The sequence below is a fragment of the Oncorhynchus nerka genome, linkage group LG20 (assembly GCF_034236695.1).
Source record: "Oncorhynchus nerka isolate Pitt River linkage group LG20, Oner_Uvic_2.0, whole genome shotgun sequence".
Lineage (NCBI taxonomy): Eukaryota > Metazoa > Chordata > Actinopteri > Salmoniformes > Salmonidae > Oncorhynchus > Oncorhynchus nerka.
In genome coordinates this window covers 4800159-4814581 of record NC_088415.1, presented here as the reverse complement: position 1 = coordinate 4814581, position 14423 = coordinate 4800159, and the positions used below count along the sequence as shown (strand labels likewise).

The 14423-nt window shown below is 47.3% G+C and overlaps 1 pseudogene; it reads right to left on the bottom strand.

The window, feature by feature from the left end:
- The window catches only part of LOC115127939 (membrane-associated guanylate kinase, WW and PDZ domain-containing protein 3-like), a 157705-nt pseudogene that overhangs the window by 47615 nt on the left and 95667 nt on the right, over positions 1–14423 (bottom strand).

Below are 14423 nucleotides of genomic sequence, written 5' to 3'. Positions count from 1 at the left end.
GTAGTAGTAGTAATATTAGTGTATTTGTGGTAGTAGTAGTAGTAATATTAGTATTACTAGTATTTATATTGGTAAATACAGTGTATTTGTGGTCGTAATAGTAATATTATTTATACAGGATAATGTGCTCACCTCCTCTGTAAACCAACAGCATTACTTCTCCCTGCTTGATGTGCTCCTGAAGGACCCTCTGCATCTTCAATGTTAAAACAGGTCAACATTATTATAAAGGTCAACATTATCATACAGGTCGACATTATCATATAGGTCAACATTATCATACAGGTCGACATTATTATATAGGTCCACATTATCATATAGGTCAACATTATCATACAGGTCGACATTATTATATAGGTCCACATTATCATATAGGTCAACATTATCATACAGGTCGACATTATTATATAGGTCCACATTATCATATAGGTCAACATTATCATACAGATCAACATTATTATAAAGGTCAACATTATCATACAGGTCGACATTATTATACAGGTCAACATTATCATACAGGTCGACATTATTATAAAGGTCAACATTATCATACAGGTCAACATTATTATACAGGTCAACATTATCATACAGGTCGACATTATTATAAAGGTCAACATTATTATACAGGTCAACATTATTATACAGGTCAACATTATTATACAGGTCGACATTATTATACAGGTCGACATTACTATACAGGTCAACATTAACATAGGTCAACATTATTATACAGGTCGACATTATTATACAGGTCGACATTATTATACAGGTCAACATTATTATACAGGTCAACATCAACATTATCATACAGGTCGACATTATTATACAGGTCAACATTATTATACAGGTCAACATTATTATACAGATCGACATTATTATACAGGTCAACATTAACATACAGGTCGACATTATTATACAGGTCAACATTATTATATAGGTCCACATTATCATATAGGTCGACATTATCATACAGGTCGACATTATTATACAGGTCAACATTAACATACAGGTCGACATTATTATACAGGTCAACATTAACATAGGTCAAAATATTGGTTAATTTACATCTCACACTAAAGGGACACCTTCTTCACATGAAGGTATTCTAACATCCAGTAAACCTTACAACTTCCTGTCATCTAGTAAACCTTACAACTTCCTGTCATCCAGTAAACCTTACAACTTCCTGTCATCTAGTAAACCTTACAACTTCCTGTCATCTAGTAAACCTTACAACTTCCTGTCATCTAGTAAACATTACAACTTCCTGTCATCTAGTAAACCTTACAACTTCCTGTCATCTAGTAAACCTTACAACTTCAGTAAACCTTACAACTTCCTGTCATCTAGTAAACCTTACAACTTCAGTAAACCTTACAACTTCCTGTCATCTAGTAAACCTTACAACTTCAGTAAACCTTACAACTTCCTGTCATCTAGTAAACCTTACAACTTCCTGTCATCTAGTGAACCTTACAACTTCCTGTCATCTAGTAAACCTTACAACTTCCTGTCATCTAGTAAACCTTACAACTTCCTGTCATCTAGTAAACCTTACAGCTCTTCTGTCATCTAGTAAACCTTACAACTTCCTGTCATCTAGTAAACCTTAAAGCTCTTCTGTCATCTAGTAAACCTTGAAGCTCTTCTGTCATCTAGTAAACCTTACAACTTCCTGTCATCTAGTAGACATTGAAGCTCTTCTGTCATCTAGTAAACCTTACAACTTCCTGTCATCTAGTAGACATTGAAGCTCTTCTGTCATCTAGTGAACCTTACAGCTCTTCTGTCATCTAGTAAACCTTAAAGCTCTTCTGTCATCTAGTAAACCTTGAACTTCTCCTGTCATCTAGTAAACCTTACAACTTCCTGTCATCTAGTGAACCTTACAGCTCTTCTGTCATCTAGTAAACCTTGAAGCTCTCCTGTCATCTAGTAAACCTTGAAGCTCTTCTGTCATCTAGTAGACATTGAAGCTCTTCTGTCATCTAGTAAACCTTACAGCTCTTCTGTCATCTAGTGAACCTTACAGCTCTTCTGTCATCTAGGATACCTTACAACTTCCTGTCATCTAGTAAACCTTACAACTTCCTGTCATCTAGTAAACCTTACAACTTCCTGTCATCTAGTAAACCTTACAACTTCCTGTCATCTAGTAAACCATACAACTTCAGTAAACCTTACAACTTCCTGTCATCTAGTAAACCTTACAACTTCAGTAAACCTTACAGCTCTCCTGTCATCTAGGAAATCTTACAACTCTTCTGTCATCTAGTAAACCTTACAGCTCTTCTGTCTTTCTGTGTCATTCCAAATGCCAATAAGATTACTCAATGTTGTCAGAATAAACTTACTCCAGAGATTGATGATTACTATTGAGGGTTGCTGAAATAAATGACAATCAACCTCATAACCAAACCAAATGACGGTCTGTAACCGTAGAGCTGTCTCCGAAGCCAGTCCTACTGTACCTGAGCGAAGCTGAGACTCTGCACGTCAGCTCCATCGATCTTCACTATAGCATCCCCTGTCTGCAGGGAGGAGCACTGCCTTCTGTCCCAGACCCTCTTCACCAGGGCCAGCTGCCCCCCCTTCCCCCCTGCCGTCACACTGAACCCCATCCCGCCCCCCTCACTCCTCCCCAGGGGCACAGGGAGCAGCTCCCCTCCTCCAGACCCTACAGGTACACCCTCGCTGGTCGGGCTGTGGCTCACCCGGGGGTGGGCGCTTGCGGGGCAGCCGTTGAAGCCGCAAGGGGGGACCTCCGTAGGCGGGCCGGCCATGAGGGACGTCTGGGGCACGGGAGGCCGCTGGCAGGGGGCACCAGGAGTGGTGGCGGTGCCCACCTCCGGGTGGGACAGGGAGATGGGCAGAGTGGAGGTGGAGAGGTCACTCCGATGGTGGACCATGGAGGAGGAGGTGGGGAGGGAGTTACCATTGTAGCGCATCAGAGACCATCTGAGAGGGAAGAGGAGGAAGAGGAGGAAGAGAGGCGTTAATGATATTCTGTACCCGACTGATACACACACACAGGAAACTAAGAACTGTGAACCGTACATCTGATCTGATTGGCTGTTGCACTTTGTGTTCGAACCATAGGCAGCACTTTCCTCTCATATCATCAAATCAATTTATATAGCCCTTCTAACATCAGCTGATGTCTCAAAGTGTTGTGCAGAAACCCAGCCTAAAACCCCAAAACAGCAAGCAATGCAGGTGTAGAAGCACGGTGGCTAGGAAAAACTCCCTACAAAGGCCAAAACCGAGGAAGAAACCTAGAGAGGAACCAGGCTATGAGGGGTGGCCAGTCCTCTTCTGGCTGTGCCGGGTTGAGATTATAAACCTAGAGAGGAACCAGGCTATGAGGGGTGGCCAGTCCTCTTCTGGCTGTGCCGGGTTGAGATTAGAAACCTAGAGAGGAACCAGGCTATGAGGGGTGGCCAGTCCTCTTCTGGCTGTGCCAGGTGGAGATTAGAAACCTAGAGAGGAACCAGGCTATGAGGGGTGGCCAGTCCTCTTCTGGCTGTGCCGGGTGGAGATTAGAAAACTAGAGAGGAACCAGGCGATGAGGGGTGGCCAGTCCTCTTCTGGCTGTGCCAGGTGGAGATTAGAAACCTAGAGAGGAACCAGGCTATGAGGGGTGGCCAGTCCTCTTCTGGCTGTGCCAGGTGGAGATTAGAAACCTAGAGAGGAACCAGGCGATGAGGGGTGGCCAGTCCTCTTCTGGCTGTGCCAGGTGGAGATTAGAAACCTAGAGAGGAACCAGGCGATGAGGGGTGGCCAGTCCTCTTCTGGCTGTGCCAGGTGGAGATTAGAAACCTAGAGAGGAACCAGGCGAGATGTGGGTGTGGGGTGGCCAGTCCTCTTCTGGCTGTGCCGGGTGGAGATTAGAAACCTAGAGAAGAACCAGGCGATGAGGGGTGGCCAGTCCTCTTCTGGCTGTGCCAGGTGGAGATTAGAAACCTAGAGAGGAACCAGGCGATGAGGGGTGGCCAGTCCTCTTCTGGCTGTGCCGGGTGGAGATTAGAAACCTAGAGAGGAACCAGGCTATGAGGGGTGGCCAGTCCTCTTCTGGCTGTGCCAGGTGGAGATTAGAAACCTAGAGAGGAACCAGGCTATGAGGGGTGGCCAGTCCTCTTCTGGCTGTGCCAGGTGGAGATTAGAAACCTAGAGAGGAACCAGGGCGAAACCTGAGGGGTGGCCAGTCCTCTTCTGGCTGTGCCGGGTGGAGATTAGAAACCTAGAGAGGAACCAGGCTATGAGGGTGGCCAGTCCTCTTCTGGCTGTGCCAGGTGGAGATTAGAAACCTAGAGAGGAACCAGGCTATGAGGGGTGGCCAGTCCTCTTCTGGCTGTGCCGGGTTGAGATTAGAAACCTAGAGAGGAACCAGGCTATGAGGGGTGGCCAGTCCTCTTCTGGCTGTGCCAGGTGGAGATTAGAAACCTAGAGAGGAACCAGGCTATGAGGGGTGGCCAGTCCTCTTCTGGCTGTGCCGGGTGGAGATTAGAAACCTAGAGAGGAACCAGGCTATGAGGGGTGGCCAGTCCTCTTCTGGCTGTGCCGGGTGGAGATTAGAAACCTAGAGAGGAACCAGGCTATGAGGGGTGGCCAGTCCTCTTCTGGCTGTGCCGGGTGGAGATTAGAAACCTAGAGAGGAACCAGGCTATGAGGGGTGGCCAGTCCTCTTCTGGCTGTGCCGGGTGGAGATTAGAAACCTAGAGAGGAACCAGGCGATGAGGGGTGGCCAGTCCTCTTCTGGCTGTGCCAGGTGGAGATTAGAAACCTAGAGAGGAACCAGGCTATGAGGGGTGGCCAGTCCTCTTCTGGCTGTGCCAGGTGGAGATTAGAAACCTAGAGAGGAACCAGGCGATGAGGGGTGGCCAGTCCTCTTCTGGCTGTGCCAGGTGGAGATTAGAAACCTAGAGAGGAACCAGGCTATGAGGGGTGGCCAGTCCTCTTCTGGCTGTGCCGGGTGGAGATTAGAAACCTAGAGAGGAACCAGGCTATGAGGGGTGGCCAGTCCTCTTCTGGCTGTGCCGGGTGGAGATTAGAAACCTAGAGAGGAACCAGGCTATGAGGGGTGGCCAGTCCTCTTCTGGCTGTGCCGGGTGGAGATTAGAAACCTAGAGAGGAACCAGGCTATGAGGGGTGGCCAGTCCTCTTCTGGCTGTGCCGGTGGAGATTAGAAACCTAGAGAGGAACCAGGCTATGAGGGGTGGCCAGTCCTCTTCTGGCTGTGCCGGGTGGAGATTAGAAACCTAGAGAGGAACCAGGCGATGAGGGGTGGCCAGTCCTCTTCTGGCTGTGCCAGGTGGAGATTAGAAACCTAGAGAGGAACCAGGCTATGAGGGGTGGCCAGTCCTCTTCTGGCTGTGCCAGGTGGAGATTAGAAACCTAGAGAGGAACCAGGCGATGAGGGGTGGCCAGTCCTCTTCTGGCTGTGCCGGGTGGAGATTAGAAACCTAGAGAGGAACCAGGCTATGAGGGGTGGCCAGTCCTCTTCTGGCTGTGCCGGGTGGAGATTAGAAACCTAGAGAGGAACCAGGCTATGAGGGGTGGCCAGTCCTCTTCTGGCTGTGCCGGGTGGAGATTAGAAACCTAGAGAGGAACCAGGCTATGAGGGGTGGCCAGTCCTCTTCTAGCTGTGCCGGGTGGAGATTAGAAACCTAGAGAGGAACCAGGCTATGAGGGGTGGCCAGTCCTCTTCTGGCTGTGCCGGGTGGAGATTAGAAACCTAGAGAGGAACCAGGCTATGAGGGGTGGCCAGTCCTCTTCTGGCTGTGCCAGGTGGAGATTAGAAACCTAGAGAGGAACCAGGCTATGAGGGGTGGCCAGTCCTCTTCTGGCTGTGCCGGGTGGAGATTAGAAACCTAGAGAGGAACCAGGCTATGAGGGGTGGCCAGTCCTCTTCTGGCTGTGCCGGGTGGAGATTAGAAACCTAGAGAGGAACCAGGCGATGAGGGGTGGCCAGTCCTCTTCTGGCTGTGCCAGGTGGAGATTAGAAACCTAGAGAGGAACCAGGCTATGAGGGGTGGCCAGTCCTCTTCTGGCTGTGCCGGGTTGAGATTAGAAACCTAGAGAGGAACCAGGCTATGAGGGGTGACCAGTCCTCTTCTGGCTGTGCCAGGTGGAGATTAGAAACCTAGAGAGGAACCAGGCGATGAGGGGTGGCCAGTCCTCTTCTGGCTGTGCCGGGTGGAGATTAGAAACCTAGAGAGGAACCAGGCTATGAGGGGTGGCCAGTCCTCTTCTGGCTGTGCCGGGTGGAGATTAGAAACCTAGAGAGGAACCAGGCTATGAGGGGTGGCCAGTCCTCTTCTGGCTGTGCCGGGTGGAGATTAGAAACCTAGAGAGGAACCAGGCTATGAGGGGTGGCCAGTCCTCTTCTGGCTGTGCCGGGTGGAGATTAGAAACCTAGAGAGGAACCAGGCTATGAGGGGTGGCCAGTCCTCTTCTGGCTGTGCCGGGTGGAGATTAGAAACCTAGAGAGGAACCAGGCTATGAGGGGTGGCCAGTCCTCTTCTGGCTGTGCCGGGTGGAGATTAGAAACCTAGAGAGGAACCAGGCTATGAGGGGTGGCCAGTCCTCTTCTGGCTGTGCCAGGTGGAGATTAGAAACCTAGAGAGGAACCAGGCGATGAGGGGTGGCCAGTCCTCTTCTGGCTGTGCCGGTGGAGATTAGAAACCTAGAGAGGAACCAGGCTATGAGGGGTGGCCAGTCCTCTTCTGGCTGTGCCAGGTGGAGATTAGAAACCTAGAGAGGAACCAGGCTATGAGGGGTGGCCAGTCCTCTTCTGGCTGTGCCGGGTGGAGATTAGAAACCTAGAGAGGAACCAGGCTATGAGGGGTGGCCAGTCCTCTTCTGGCTGTGCCGGGTGGAGATTAGAAACCTAGAGAGGAACCAGGCTATGAGGGGTGGCCAGTCCTCTTCTGGCTGTGCCGGGTGGAGATTAGAAACCTAGAGAGGAACCAGGCTATGAGGGGTGGCCAGTCCTCTTCTAGCTGTGCCAGGTGGAGATTAGAAACCTAGAGAGGAACCAGGCTATGAGGGGTGGCCAGTCCTCTTCTGGCTGTGCCGGGTGGAGATTAGAAACCTAGAGAGGAACCAGGCTATGAGGGGTGGCCAGTCCTCTTCTGGCTGTGCCGGGTGGAGATTAGAAACCTAGAGAGGAACCAGGCTATGAGGGTGGCCAGTCCTCTTCTGGCTGTGCCGGGTGGAGATTAGAAACCTAGAGAGGAACCAGGCGATGAGGGGTGGCCAGTCCTCTTCTGGCTGTGCCAGGTGGAGATTAGAAACCTAGAGAGGAACCAGGCTATGAGGGGTGGCCAGTCCTCTTCTGGCTGTGCCGGGTTGAGATTAGAAACCTAGAGAGGAACCAGGCTATGAGGGGTGGCCAGTCCTCTTCTGGCTGTGCCGGGTGGAGATTAGAAACCTAGAGAGGAACCAGGCTATGAGGGGTGGCCAGTCCTCTTCTGGCTGTGCCAGGTGGAGATTAGAAACCTAGAGAGGAACCAGGCTATGAGGGGTGGCCAGTCCTCTTCTGGCTGTGCCAGGTGGAGATTAGAAACCTAGAGAGGAACCAGGCGATGAGGGTGGCCAGTCCTCTTCTGGCTGTGCCAGGTGGAGATTAGAAACCTAGAGAGGAACCAGGCGATGAGGGTGGCCAGTCCTCTTCTGGCTGTGCCGGGTGGAGATTAGAAACCTAGAGAGGAACCAGGCTATGAGGGGTGGCCAGTCCTCTTCTGGCTGTGCCGGGTGGAGATTAGAAACCTAGAGAGGAACCAGGCTATGAGGGGTGGCCAGTCCTCTTCTGGCTGTGCCGGGTGGAGATTAGAAACCTAGAGAGGAACCAGGCTATGAGGGGTGGCCAGTCCTCTTCTGGCTGTGCCGGGTGGAGATTAGAAACCTAGAGAGGAACCAGGCTATGAGGGGTGGCCAGTCCTCTTCTGGCTGTGCCAGGTGGAGATTAGAAACCTAGAGAGGAACCAGGCTATGAGGGGTGGCCAGTCCTCTTCTGGCTGTGCCGGGTGGAGATTAGAAACCTAGAGAGGAACCAGGCTATGAGGGGTGGCCAGTCCTCTTCTGGCTGTGCCGGGTGGAGATTAGAAACCTAGAGAGGAACCAGGCTATGAGGGTGGCCAGTCCTCTTCTGGCTGTGCCGGGTGGAGATTAGAAACCTAGAGAGGAACCAGGCGATGAGGGTGGCCAGTCCTCTTCTGGCTGTGCCAGGTGGAGATTAGAAACCTAGAGAGGAACCAGGCTATGAGGGTGGCCAGTCCTCTTCTGGCTGTGCCGGGTTGAGATTAGAAACCTAGAGAGGAACCAGGCTATGAGGGGTGACCAGTCCTCTTCTGGCTGTGCCGGGTGGAGATTAGAAACCTAGAGAGGAACCAGGCTATGAGGGGTGGCCAGTCCTCTTCTGGCTGTGCCAGGTGGAGATTAGAAACCTAGAGAGGAACCAGGCTATGAGGGGTGGCCAGTCCTCTTCTGGCTGTGCCAGGTGGAGATTAGAAACCTAGAGAGGAACCAGGCTATGAGGGGTGGCCAGTCCTCTTCTGGCTGTGCCAGGTGGAGATTAGAAACCTAGAGAGGAACCAGGCGATGAGGGGTGGCCAGTCCTCTTCTGGCTGTGCCGGGTGGAGATTAGAAACCTAGAGAGGAACCAGGCTATGAGGGGTGGCCAGTCCTCTTCTGGCTGTGCCGGGTGGAGATTAGAAACCTAGAGAGGAACCAGGCTATGAGGGGTGGCCAGTCCTCTTCTGGCTGTGCCGGGTGGAGATTAGAAACCTAGAGAGGAACCAGGCTATGAGGGGTGGCCAGTCCTCTTCTGGCTGTGCCGGTGGAGATTAGAAACCTAGAGAGGAACCAGGCTATGAGGGGTGGCCAGTCCTCTTCTGGCTGTGCCGGGTGGAGATTAGAAACCTAGAGAGGAACCAGGCTATGAGGGGTGGCCAGTCCTCTTCTGGCTGTGCCGGGTGGAGATTAAAACAACATGGCAATGATCATCAGCTGTGAACTCAGTCCATCTTGGCAATTGGTTAGTTAGGGTTAGTTAGTTAGGGTTGGTTAGTTAGGGTTAGTTAGTTAGGGTTAGTTAGTTAGGGTTAGTTAGTTAGGGTTAGTTAGTTAGTTGGTCACTTTGTTATTTAGGGTTGGTTACCTTTGTGTCCATCCACCCAAGGCCTCTGAGTCACTCTGGCTGGTGGACGCGGAGGTTGATTCAGGAGGGGGAGGAGGGGGGATTCCCCTACTGTGAGAGGAGGAGGGGGAACAGGCTGAGCTGGCAGAAGAGCCCGGGACACCGTTAGACAGCGGGTAGGAGGGTGGTGCCGCGTTTCCGTTAGCGTCCAGCCCTGACCCCGAGTTTCCCGCCACTCTGAGATAGTTGCCGTTGTGATGAGACAGGGTCCGATTGAGGTTAGCCAGGCCGGGGGGGTGGGTGTGGGAGGGCTCAGCAGGGCTGGGACAGGAAAGGGACTGGGCAGTGGCTGTGGAGGGAGGAGTGGCTGCAGCGCTGAGGGGTTCCCGAGGAGAGGAGGAGGGGGAGGAGGTCAGGGGTTGTTTGGGACAGCCGTCTGGGTTGTAGAGCATGGGATAGCCTCTCCGTAACACAACGTCCACACTGTGACCCATGGGGACAGACTTCAACATCTCTACCACCTCTTTATGAGACAGACCCAGGACACAGCTGTCATTGATGTAGACCAGGATATCAGCTGGAGAACAGAGAGAGAGAGAGAGAGAACAGGTTACACTATTATAGATCATGTGTTATATCATCCACTACAATAGATAATAGATAATGTGCTATATCATCCACTACAATAGATAATGTGTTATATGTTATATCATACACTACAATAGATAATAGATAATGTGTTATATGTTATATCATCCACTACAATAGATAATAGATCATGTGTTATATCATCCACTACAATAGATAATAGATAATGCATTATAGCATCCACTACAATAGATAGTAGATAATGTGCTATAGCATACACTACAATAGATAATAGATCATGTGTTATATCATCCACTACAATAGATAATAGATAATGTGCTACATCATCCACTACAATAGATAATGCATTATAGCATACACTACAGTAGATAATGTGTTATAGCATACACTACAGTAGATAATGTGTTATAGCATCCACCACAATAGATAATGTGTTATAGCATCCACCACAATAGATAATGTGTTATAGCATCCACCACAATAGATAATGTGTTATAGCATCCACCACAATAGATAATGTGTTATAGCATCCACTACAATAGATAATGTGTTATAGCATCCATTATAATAGATAATGTGTTATAGCATCCACTACAATAGATAATGTGTTATATCATCCACTACAATAGATAATGTGTTATAGCATCCACTACAATAGATAATGTGTTATAGCATCCACTACAATAGATAATAGATAATGTGTTATAGCATCCACTACAATAGATAATGTGTTATAGCATCCACTACAATAGATAATGTGTTATAGCATCCACTACAATAGATAATGTGTTATAGCATCCACTACAATAGATAATGTGTTATATCATCCACTACAATAGATAATAGATAATGTGTTATATCATACACTACAATAGATAATAGATAATGTGTTATGTCATCCACTACAATAGATAATAGATAATGTGTTATAGCATCCACTACAATAGATAATGTGTTATAGCATCCACTACAATAGATAATAGATAATGTGTTATATCATCCACTACAATAGATAATGTGTTATATCATCCACTACAATAGATAATGTGTTATAGCATCCACTACAATAGATAATAGATAATGTGTTATATCATATACACTACAATAGATAATGTGTTATAGCATACACTACAATAGATAATAGATAATGTGTTATATCATATACACTACAATAGATAATGTGTTATAGCATCCACTACAATAGATAATTTCAGTATGTAGTGTACCTTCAGTATCATTGAGTGAATATAGGATGACTGTAGCTGCCAGTAGGGGCTTATTGCACCACTTGTATGAGAGGTGATAGCGTGTGTGTGTGTGTGTGTGTGTGTGTGTGTGTGTGTGTGTGTGTGTGTGTGTGTGTGTGTGTGTGTGTGTGTGCGTGCGTGCGTGTGTGTGTGTGCGTGCGATTATATTCTAGGGCCCGCAGAGCAGGATTAGGTGTAGATGGGAAGGGTATACCCCTATAAAGCAGGATTAGGATTAGGTGTAGATGGGAAGGGTATACCACTATAAAGCAGGATTAGGTGTAGATGGGAAGGGTATACCACTATAAAGCAGGATTAGGATTAGGTGTAGATGGGAAGGGTATACCACTACAAAGCAGGATTAGGATTAGGTGTAGATGGGAAGGGTATACCACTATAAAGCAGGATTAGGATTAGGTGTAGATGGGAAGGGTATACCACTATAAAGCAGGATTAGGATTAGGTGTAGATGGGAAGGGTATACCACTATAAAGCAGGATTAGGATTAGGTGTAGATGGGAAGGGTATACCACTATAAAGCAGGATTAGGATTAGGTGTAGATGGGAAGGGTATACCACTATAAAGCAGGATTAGGATTAGGTGTAGATGGGAAGGGTATACCACTATAAAGCAGGATTAGGATTAGGTGTAGATGGGAAGGGTATACCACTATAAAGCAGGATTAGGATTAGATGTAGATGGGAAGGGTATACCACTATAAAGCAGGATTAGGATTAGGTGTAGATGGGAAGGGTATACCACTATAAAGCAGGATTAGGATTAGGTGTAGATGGGAAGGGTATACCACTATAAAGCAGGATTAGGATTAGATGTAGATGGGAAGGGTATACCACTATAAAGCAGGATTAGGATTAGGTGTAGATGGGAAGGGTATACCACTATAAAGCAGGATTAGGATTAGGTGTAGATGGCAAGGGTATGCCACTACAAAGCAGGATTAGGATTAGGTGTAGATGGGAAGGGTATACCACTACAAAGCAGGATTAGGTGTAGATGGGAAGGGTATACCACTATAAAGCAGGATTAGGTGTAGATGGGAAGCGTATACCACTATAAAGCAGGATTAGGTGTAGATGGGAAGCGTATACCACTATAAAGCAGGATTAGGATTAGGTGTAGATGGGAAGCGTATACCACTATAAAGCAGGATTAGGATTAGGTGTAGATGGGAAGGGTATACCACTATAAAGCAGGATTAGGATTAGGTGTAGATGGGAAGGGTATACCACTATAAAGCAGGATTAGGATTAGGTGTAGATGGGAAGGGTATACCACTATAAAGCAGGATTAGGTGTAGATGGGAAGGGTATACCACTATAAAGCAGGATTAGGATTAGGTGTAGATGGGAAGGGTATACCACTACAAAGCAGGATTAGGATTAGGTGTAGATGGGAAGGGTATACCACTATAAAGCAGGATTAGGATTAGGTGTAGATGGGAAGGGTATACCACTATAAAGCAGGATTAGGATTAGGTGTAGATGGGAAGGGTATACCACTATAAAGCAGGATTAGGATTAGGTGTAGATGGGAAGGGTATACCACTATAAAGCAGGATTAGGATTAGGTGTAGATGGGAAGGGTATACCACTATAAAGCAGGATTAGGATTAGGTGTAGATGGGAAGGGTATACCACTATAAAGCAGGATTAGGATTAGGTGTAGATGGGAAGGGTATACCACTATAAAGCAGGATTAGGATTAGATGTAGATGGGAAGGGTATACCACTATAAAGCAGGATTAGGATTAGGTGTAGATGGGAAGGGTATACCACTATAAAGCAGGATTAGGATTAGGTGTAGATGGGAAGGGTATACCACTATAAAGCAGGATTAGGATTAGATGTAGATGGGAAGGGTATACCACTATAAAGCAGGATTAGGATTAGGTGTAGATGGGAAGGGTATACCACTATAAAGCAGGATTAGGATTAGGTGTAGATGGCAAGGGTATACCACTACAAAGCAGGATTAGGATTAGGTGTAGATGGGAAGGGTATACCACTACAAAGCAGGATTAGGTGTAGATGGGAAGGGTATACCACTATAAAGCAGGATTAGGTGTAGATGGGAAGCGTATACCACTATAAAGCAGGATTAGGTGTAGATGGGAAGCGTATACCACTATAAAGCAGGATTAGGATTAGGTGTAGATGGGAAGCGTATACCACTATAAAGCAGGATTAGGATTAGGTGTAGATGGGAAGGGTATACCACTATAAAGCAGGATTAGGATTAGGTGTAGATGGGAAGGGTATACCACTATAAAGCAGGATTAGGATTAGGTGTAGATGGGAAGGGTATACCACTATGAAGCAGGATTAGGATTAGGTGTAGATGGGAAGGGTATACCACTACAAAAAAGCAGGATTAGGATTAGGTGTAGATGGGAAGGGTATACCACCATAAAGCAGGATTAGGATTAGGTGTAGATGGGAAGGGTATACCACTACAAAGCAGGATTAGGATTAGGTGTAGATGGGAAGGGTATACCACCATAAAGCAGGATTAGGATTAGGTGTAGATGGGAAGGGTATACCACTATAAAGCAGGATTAGGATTAGGTGTAGATGGGAAGGGTATACCACTACAAAGCAGGATTAGGATTAGGTGTAGATGGGAAGGGTATACCACCATAAAGCAGGATTAGGATTAGGTGTAGATGGGAAGGGTATACCACTACAAAGCAGGATTAGGATTAGGTGTAGATGGGAAGGGTATACCACTATAAAGCAGGATTAGGATTAGGTGTAGATGGGAAGGGTATACCACTACAAAGCAGGATTAGGATTAGTTGTAGATGGGAAGGGTATACCACCATAAAGCAGGATTAGGATTAGGTGTAGATGGGAAGGGTATACCACTACAAAGCAGGATTAGGTGTAGATGGGAAGGGTATACCACCATAAAGCAGGATTAGGATTAGGTGTGGATGGGAAGGGTATACCACTATAAAGCAGGATTAGGATTAGGTGTAGATGGGAAGGGTATACCACTATAAAGCAGGATTAGGATTAGGTGTAGATGGGAAGGGTATACCACTATAAAGCAGGATTAGGATTAGGTGTAGATGGGAAGGGTATACCACTATAAAGCAGGATTAGGATTAGGTGTAGATGGGAAGGGTATACCACTATAAAGCAGGATTAGGTGTAGATGGGAAGGGTATACCACTATAAAGCAGGATTAGGTGTAGATGGGAAGGGTATATCACTATAAAGCAGGATTAGGATTAGGTGTAGATGGGAAGGGTATACCACTATAAAGCAGGATTAGGATTAGGTGTAGATGGGAAGGGTATACCACTACAAAGCAGGATTAGGATTAGGTGTAGATGGGAAGGGTATACCACTATAAAGCAGGATTAGGATTAGGTGTAGATGGGAAGGGTATACCACTATAAAGC